Source organism: Coenobita brevimanus, chromosome 8, assembly GCF_032717465.1.
Source record: "Coenobita brevimanus isolate Jiangsu-jjx chromosome 8, ASM3271746v2, whole genome shotgun sequence".
In the NCBI taxonomy this organism is placed as follows: Eukaryota; Metazoa; Arthropoda; class Malacostraca; order Decapoda; family Coenobitidae; genus Coenobita; species Coenobita brevimanus.
Genome location: NC_136961.1, coordinates 1674533 through 1683882, shown reverse-complemented (window position 1 = coordinate 1683882; position 9350 = coordinate 1674533).

Genomic DNA, 9350 nt, shown 5'->3' with positions numbered 1-9350 from the left:
CTGAGGTCACACTCTATGACCTCGTATACTTCTCACTTTTTGGACCCAGTTGTCATGCCCCATCCTCTCAACATGCCCAAACCATGTCAATCTACCCCTCCTCATTAGAACACCAATACTCTCCAGTTCTGTGCTACCTACTGACTCTGCCATCGTAAACCTAGCCCCCCCACGCCAGCAGTAAACCCCAACCACCTGATAGATGTTATGAGAAAAACTTCACTTTTCTCCACAGACGAATCGTAGAGATGCAGACAACAGGAGGCCTTGGAGATCCAGGTCGAGGGAGGCCAGTCCAAGGCGATTGAATCCAAGACGATTGAGTCCAAGGCGATTGAGTCCAAGGCGTGTGAGTCCAAGGCGAGAGCGGTCCAGGTCGCCCAGGCCCAGATTTGAGACTCGCACCCGTGAGCACCATGACAACGTGATCAGCGGAGGAGGCCTGGCGTCAATTATCGGAAATATGCCCGTGGATAAGGTAGGACAGTAGCCTGATTGTTGTTGGAAATTGACATGTCTTGTTGGCAGTGCGCCTCTCACCAGAATTGTCCCTCTCATGTTGGAAATGTCCCTCTTGTTGGAAATTTCCCTCTCATGTTGGAAATGTCCCTTTCATGTTGGAAATGCCCCTCTCATGTACTGTCACCTCTGCGATACAGATTTTTACGTGGTCAAAAGGGACAGAAATCAAGTCACTATTGATGACCACTGTGTGCTGGAACGGTCGGGAACTCAGATTGATGGAGACTCTCTCCCACTAGCGGCCTCTTTGGTTGCGTTTATTATATTTCAAGTGGTCAAGTTAAGATTGGTAGTATGCCAAAAGGATGGGGCCAGTCTCCAACTAGGCCAACCCAAGCCCAACTTTCGCAGTTTCCACCAAAATGCTTTTGTTGCACATTAACAAACTACTAGATAAGCTCTGTACCACCAGTTCTCAAGGGTTATACAAACAATAAAGTTTGAGTGGGAGGAATTGTGTATTAACAAGACCAAAAGGTAGTAACCTTCCCCAGCTACTTGCTTTACAGATTAAACCTGAATCAGTTGGCACGTTGTTCAAAAAAATATATATATGGTCCTAATATCAAATCCACAAACCTTAGCCCCTTTGTCCCAGTCCAGTGTTTCTTCATAATCATCCCTCTGAGTACATAGTTCACTGGTCCAGTCCTCTGCCACTCCCGACCTTGACTTCCACACTGAGACCTTGACTCACACACTGGGACCTTGACTCACACACTGGGACCTTGACTCACTCACTGGGACTTCGACCTCCACACATGGACATTGACTCACTCACAGGTACTTCGACCTCCACACCTGGACCCGCTAGAAGTTAATAGGTGTAATGAATAACTATTCTCCCTAAAGCAAGTAATCTCTTCACATGATCAGGAAAGTCTCATAGAAACATGAGTTACAACACTCGGCATCTCAATTTATAACACAAGATCACATGGCACTACAGACACATAGGTCTGCTCAAAATAATACTTATTGTAGGGATAACATGGAAGAGAAAGTACTGTAACAAATACAGTAAGCATGAATAACTTTAACCATGAAAATCATCACTGCATCAACATCATTGTGTCTCACAAAGTAACTACGTGAACATTTACTCACAACATAGCCCTAATAAGTACTGAATTGCAAAGTCATCCCAACACATTAATAAATAATTCATAGTCCCTGGGCACCTGATATTTGGCCCACAAAAATCACACATTTATCTGAGGCTCAGACAGAACTCTGCAGCTAGCATTCTCGTATTCCAGTTACACACTAAATAATAATACAAAGTACAGTACACAAATATATGGGAAATACCTCACTATTCAGCTCACAGAATACCAGAGTGGTGAGCGGGAAACTCGGGACTCACTTTTCCAATAGCTAATGGCGTCATCGATACACACTTCCTGAGGAACGACAACACTTGATTCTTCCCGAGTCTGTTTCTTTATTTCGTCACTATTATGACTTGTGGGATATCACTGTTTGCGCTTCAACATATCAGACATAAATATCATCAATAGTATCAAATTACAGTAATCACTCTAATATCCGGACGCCCAATAACCGAACATCCCCACTAACCGAACCTTATCGTCCTGGGATCAAACATTCCCAAAATGGTCCGAAAATCCAAAAAAATTGGAAAAAAAACCGATTTTTTGCCGTCCGTAATTTGAACTTGCCGCGCGCGCCGCGTGAGAGCATTGTTTTGGTTCGTCATTCCTCCGACGTCCGATAGAGCGCCGCTGCATCATCCCCACTTCCCGCCTGTCTCTCACCGCGACTGGACCTGCGCTGTTCGTCATGGCTGCCCACGTGCTCGCTTTTGTGGTGGTGCCGTACTTGCTGCAAGGCCTCCTGCTGCTCTCTGCCCTACTCTTAGTGTGTGTGATGATGGCCCCGCCTCCTGAGAAAAGGAAGAGAGTGGTGTTGACTCTGGAGAAGAAACGGGAGATATTGGAGAAGGTTGATGCGGGTTGGTCTTCCTCTCGCATTCTCCGCGAGTTCAACCTGGCCCGGTCGACTTTGTTTGATATCAAGCGTTCCCGAGACAAGCTCATGCAGTACACGGCTGACTTCTCGTCGAGAAGCAAACGCAACGTGGAGAGGAAGGTTATGTTTACTCCCAAGTATGCAGAGATCACCGCTCCACGTTGATTTGCATCGACAGCAACGTGCAGCTGGTGTGATGGTACGTGGAACGGAGCTGAAGGCTGCTGCTGAGAAGTTTGCAAGGCTTCACGACGCCCTAGACTTCAAGGCATCCGAGGGTTGGCTCTTCGCGTTCAGTTGCGACATGGCCTTACTAACCGTAAAGCACATGGCGAAGCATTGGACGCTAACGAGGATGGAGTGGACGAGTTTCGGCACAAGGTGAAAGGCTTGATCGACAGGGAGGGCCTCACTCTCGGTCAAGTCTATAACGCTGACGAAACTGGCCTATTCTATCGCTCGGTGCCAACGAACACTCTCGCCGATGAGACGGAGAAGCGTGTACCTGGCCGCAAGCTTTCTAAGGAACGGATATCTGCTTTGTGTTGTGCCAATGCTAACGGCATGCACCGGCTTAAGCCCGTTATTGTTGGCCGTGCAAAGCAGCCTCGGTGCCTTCGTGGGGTGATGGATGTCCTTCCTGTCGTATGGTACCATTCTTTGAAAGCATGGTTCACAGCTGTGATTTTCAAAGACTGGTTTCACCATCACTTCGTCAAGGAGGTCATACATTACCAGACGAAGACACTGGGAATTCCTCGCGACCAGGTAAAGGCTCTCCTTCTCCTCGACAATGCACCTGCCCACCAGTGCGACAAGGACTTGGTTGCTGAGAATGGCCGTATTAGGTGCATGTTTCTGCCACCTCAATCACGACTGCTCTCATTCAACCAATGGACCAAGGAGTGATCGTGGCAACAAAGCGCCTGTACCGTCGGAAGTTCCTGGGACGAGGTGATGGTGGTTCTCGAGGACCGAGGACGAGCGCAGGGAAGGACGTGACACTCGAGGCAAGCGGACTTTGGAAAACCTTCGCCGCTACAACATCAAGTCTGCGCTGTACAACTGGGCTAGTGCATGGAAGGAAGTCCCTGTGAAAACTCTTGAAAATGGTTGGTCTCGTCTGCTTCTCGGAACAGATGTGGAGTACGATTTCCTAGGGTTTGACGTGGATGACTTCCATGCACGGCTACGTACGCACGGCGACGATGTTGATGTGGACGATGTTCGTGAGTGGTTGGACGACGACGAGGGCGATCCTGGGTATCAGACGTTGTTCTGATATCGAGATCGCGTCTTCGGTTGCTGGTGTCAGTCCCGAACTTGAAGATTCCGACGACGAAGGCAATGATGATGCAGACTCCGCCCAGCAGGACACTACTCCAGCCATCCCTAAGCTGAGCGCACTCCGGGAACATCTAGAGTTCGTCCTAGACTACCTGGAACACCCGGACTGCGACAGGGAGATGGGGCCCTTGGGACTCGTGGAGGAAGTGCGTGCTTTCCGGCAGCGCATCATCAATCGCCAGAATCGTCGGTCCTTGCGTCAGTCAACGATTGACAGTTTTTTCAGGCCCGTGACCCCCGCTGTGCCAAGCCCTGGTTCCACTCCGTTGCCTCCCAAGACAGGCCCTCATGCTCCGAGCCACAGCCCAGCACATCAGCTACAGTGGAGTCACCGCTCGACGTGAGTTTGCGGCTGTCTTCAGAGTCTTCTGTAGTCGGTACGCCATCACCACTACCCACCGATGCACCCCTTGGACGCCTGCCAGTGATACTCGGGCTCTGACAGTGAATAAACAGCAAGAACTTCTCCACTAGACCACACGGGAATTTTGAGTGTTGTGCAGTGAAAACGGTGTGTTGTGTTAAGGTTTTCAAGTTGGGAGAAAAGACTAAGTAGAAAAGAAATTTAACGTAACTAACCTTCTTTGTTTTGGCTTTGGAAACTTAAAAAAACTTGGGAAAAGTTAATGTGCAACACTTAAATTTAATGGAACATTATTTGGACTAAAGTGAACACTGTGAAAAGAACGGACTTCTGTGTGTTAGTGACTAAGTTCAGTGCAAGACTTCAGGAAGAGTGTAGTGCAAGTGCTTCAGGAAATCGTTCTTACTGTCAGAGTCCGAGAGGAGGCGGTTATTCATCGAGGTGGCCAGGGACTTGCTGTAAGTAGCCAAAATGTTTCATGTTGTACTATTTTCCATACTATATTTACCAGAATGTTTCATATTGTATTTTTTCCCATACTATACTTACCAGAAAGTGTCATACTGTACTTCTTTCCATACTAAACTTACCTCATGCATGTGCAGTAGGAATGGGTTTTTCAGAGTTCGGTTAGGTTCGGTTAGGTTAGGTTCGGTTAGAGTCCATAAGTACCAGAATGTTTATTAATGTATGAACATACTTCTAAACCCACATTTTATGTGTCTATTGCATTTATTTCAGTCATTTATGTGCCTTATTGGTGTGATTTGGGTGTTAAATAGGTGCTATGCATGTCCGGAGGGAGTTGTATAGGTGTTTCTCTGTGTTAGGGTCCGTAAGTACAAGTCCATAAGCTGGGGCCCAATATCCGGACAAAACCAATATCCGAACCTACCGATGGCTCTATTGATCCGGATATTGGAGTGATTACTGTACTTACAGAATTCCTTGGGTGGGGGGATGACGACAGTACCAACCATCCGTCACCTATCATGGCCGGTGAGCGAGTGAGACACGCCAACTCTGCCTGATGGAAAGGGGGGAGTGGGGGATGACGGCTTACGCTATTTAAAATTTTTATTATTACAGACTCGTGATTGACTTAGTGTGATGCCTTTCCCCTTGCAATCGATTACCCGAAAAAAATGACATTCTCTGGTTACAATGATTACTCACCAACCCCTCTCTCTTTATACCCTTACATTGAAAAACATCAAAAATCATCGTGCCTTACATTACTTGGCGCATGCATACATTATGCTGGATTACGTGACCAAGGCACATATTCCCATCCACTCGAGTTTTTATATTATAAAGAGACTTAATACTAATAAATTACAGTAGGGAGAAAAAAAATGACTTAGCAACTAGGTAACTTAATCTGTGTTCTGGTCACGTCGCATGGTAACAACTATGTCCCGACCACACTCTCTGACTTAACCGAACTTTTGGTCATATAAAATGAACTAGATACAACTCATTATCACTTCCAGGCACTACACTCATGTTGGAAATGTCCCTCTCATGTTGGAAATATCCCTCTCATGTTGACAATGTCCCTCTCATGTTGGAAATGTCTCACTCTTGGTAGAAATGCCCCTCTTGTTGGAAATGTCCCAGTCTTCAGAAATGCCCCTCTTGTTGGAAATGTCCTTCTCTTGTTGGAAATGTCCCTCTCATTGGAAGTGTCCCTTTCATGTTGGAAATGTCCCTCTCATGTTGGAAATGTCCCTCTCATGTTGGAAGTGTCCCTTTCATGTTGGAAGTGTCCCTTTCATGTTGGAAATGTCCCTCTCATGTTGGAAATGTCCCTCTCATGTTGGAAATGTCCCTCTCATGTTGGAAATGTCCCTCACATGTTGGAAGTGTCCCTCTCATGTTGGAAGTGTCCCTCTCATGTTGGAAATGTCCCTCTCATGTTGGAAATGTCCCTCTCATGTTGGAAGTGTCCCTCTCATGTTGGAAATGTCCCTCTCATGTTGGAAATGTCCCTCTCATGTTGGAAGTGTCCCTCTCATGTTGGAAGTGTCCCTCTCATGTTGGAAATGTCCCTCTCATGTTGGAAGTGTCCCTCTCATGTTGGAAGTGTCCCTCTCATGTTGGAAATGTTCCTTTCATGTTGGAAATGTCCCTCACATGTTGGAAGTGTCCCTCACATGTTGGAAATGTCCCTCTCATGTTGGAAGTGTCCCTCTCATGTTGGAAGTGTCCCTCTCATGTTGGAAGTGTCCCTCACATGTTGGAAATGTCCCTCTCATGTTGGAAGTGTCCCTCACATATCTAAAAACCTACCTGGATACAATAGGACTTTGGCCAGCATTCTCATGAGGTCATGTGCTGTTGTTGTTATTTTGGTTAATCCCTGTCTGTTTGACTGAACAGACCCATCAACCACAGGTAAACAACTGGTTCTGTAGGGTTGTCCTACAGGTGCAGTACAGTACAGTACATGCACCATGCAGGGATCTGGCACCCCCTTGTGGAAGACAGCACCGCACCAGCTTTGGATCAGGGTCCTTGCCATGGTGAGGTGTAGAGATATACAAGGAGGTTTGGCACCTGGGCAGACACCACAGCTGCTCCACTAGGGGTATACAGTGCCACCCTGTGTTGGTACTTTGTCAGTGGCATATACAGTGATCCCTTGATTATCACATGTAATGGTACTGAACATGATGCACGATAACAAAAACACAGAACCAATAGGATGTACTCTAATTGGTACCAGACATCCTTAGTGCAAGCCCCAAATTTCTCTTTTATAACAGTTTAGACCCACTAAATACATGCAAACTGTTATGGTAAGTATCAGAAATACACACAGGCTTGGTTAGATTAATAGTAAGTGATGAAAAGGCACAAGAAGGAAGACACACATACCATGGAGTGCTAAGGTGGACTTGAGGCTAGGGGGTGGAGAATTAGTAGTCTCCGCCACCTGAGATTAACTCCTCAAATAGGGCATCATCTTTGAATCCCTCAGAGACATCAGAAATCACAGACACCTCACCAGAAACCAGCTCAGGTGTGTTGTTTGGCTGGAGAATGTGCTGTAATGGCAGGAGTGCAGATTTTCATCATGCTGTGGCAGCAAAAACCACTGTAACCTGTCACTGTACAGTAACTCTTCATTTAGCATGCTTTCACTTAGGATGTTTTCCGCTGTTAGGCTTTTTCACTGTTTCTTTACTTGCCTGTTAGTATACACTGATCCATCCATCCGTCCATCCATCCATCATCCAATCCTGTGTTGCCCCATGAGGAGCGTAGGAGCCCAGGGCTAGGCAAGTTGGTCCTGACATTTAAGATGGGAGTGACCAGCCTCACACATCCGTGAGTGGCATTACGTGAGCAGTAAACCCCAACCACCCCTTAGATATAAACCTTCACCGGCTCAATCCGATTGAAGTGCCTTAATTGCCCACTAGACCACCAGGTGCCATTAGTTGGTTATATGGTTACCACCCAGCATAGTGAATGGTTTCCTGGTGTACAGGAAACCACTCAGTAGTAATAATAGGGTAACCCAAGTCTGTATGACAGAGCAGACCCATCAACCATAGGCAAGCAACCACCCTTACATAACTGTATAACTGTCCTGTGCAGTGACCTGTTGTTCCCTTGCAGTGGACAGCACCTCATCACAATGCGGTGCTGGGACGAGTGTGGAGGTTTGGTCCCTGGATGGATGCCACATTTGCATCTCTCTGCTCGTATTAGGCTCCACGTCGCCCTGTTATTTGGTTCTGTGGTTACCACCCAGTAGGTTTCCTGGGTTACAGGAAGCCATTAGGTTTCTCACTCAGTTTGGAGTCACACAGTGTGGAAAGAAGAGTAATTAAATATGACAGGAAGGATGAGAGGAAGAGGAAGAGAGAAGGGCAGGCAGAAAATAATGAAAGTGAAGAAGTAGTCAGCACTACATCAAGTGAGGGGATGATGGGCATTCCCATCTACCTCCACAGAGTTAAAGTTAAAGGGTTGTAATATTCAAGTTGTGAGAGTGGCCCATATCCCTCGGGGAAAAACAAAATGGTATAATATGTCTGAGCAAATCTGAAGGAGGGAGGAGGCGAGGTAGGCCAAGGAGAAGGTGGAGGGATGTGGTGGATGAGTGTGTGAGGAAGAGAGGTTTGGAAGTCGGTGAGGCTAGGGAACTGACAAGAGATCAAGCTGGCTGGATGAATGTTGTGAGAAGTGCATGATCAGGGATTTGGCACCCCTTTTTAATATGACAGTGTCTGAATTGACTATATCGGATATGTTTCTGTGAAGGTACAGAACGTGATGAATGTTTTTGGTGTATCAGAGAGAGACAGGATTCTGGGGGCTTGAATGATGAGTGAATGGAAGCGTGGCCCATTGGATTGGGCAAATTTGGGCTGTCTGGATGTTGCTACTCCTCACCCCGCCCTTGAGTGGGAAAGGAGGTTTGGATGATGATGATGATGTCTTTCTTTTTTCTCCTCAGATTTTGGAGTCGAGCAAGTACTGCCGGGTGGATGGGTGCCCGGAGGTGTTCGCTGCAACTGATGCGCACCGGTTCTGTGTGGTGCACGACCGGTGTGTGAGGGAGGGCGGCTTGTTCTCCCCTGACAGGTGCCAGGATTGCCGCGAGTGGCTGGAGGTCGTGAATGTGCAGGGGGAACAGACGATCATCCAGCAGGTGGCCTGTACACTGCTACACGAGCGGTACAGCCGAGCGCGCCGCCTCTTCCACCCACTCTTTGTAGACCCAGCCATTGATGATCTGATTTCGAAGATTGAAGTGAGTGTTTTGTTTATGATGTGGTTTTATATCAAGCAGCTGGAGAGAATGGAGAATGAAAGACTGACTAAGAGGGTGTATGTAGGTGAAGTGGTGGGAGGGAGAGGGAGGGGGAGACCAAGGATGATGTGGAGGGATGGTGTTGAGAGGTATATGAGGGAATGCAGAGTGAGTTGGGGGGAGGGCAGGCAAATGGTGGGTGACAGAGCGACTTGGAGGTGTTTTGTCTGCGGCCACCCTTTGCGGGATTAGGGTGTCGGGTTATAGATAAATATAGACTGGTTGTATATTTACTGCACTGACTGATAGAGAGGTATTGTATCCAATGCAGTAATTAGATCAGACAGCACTGCTTTA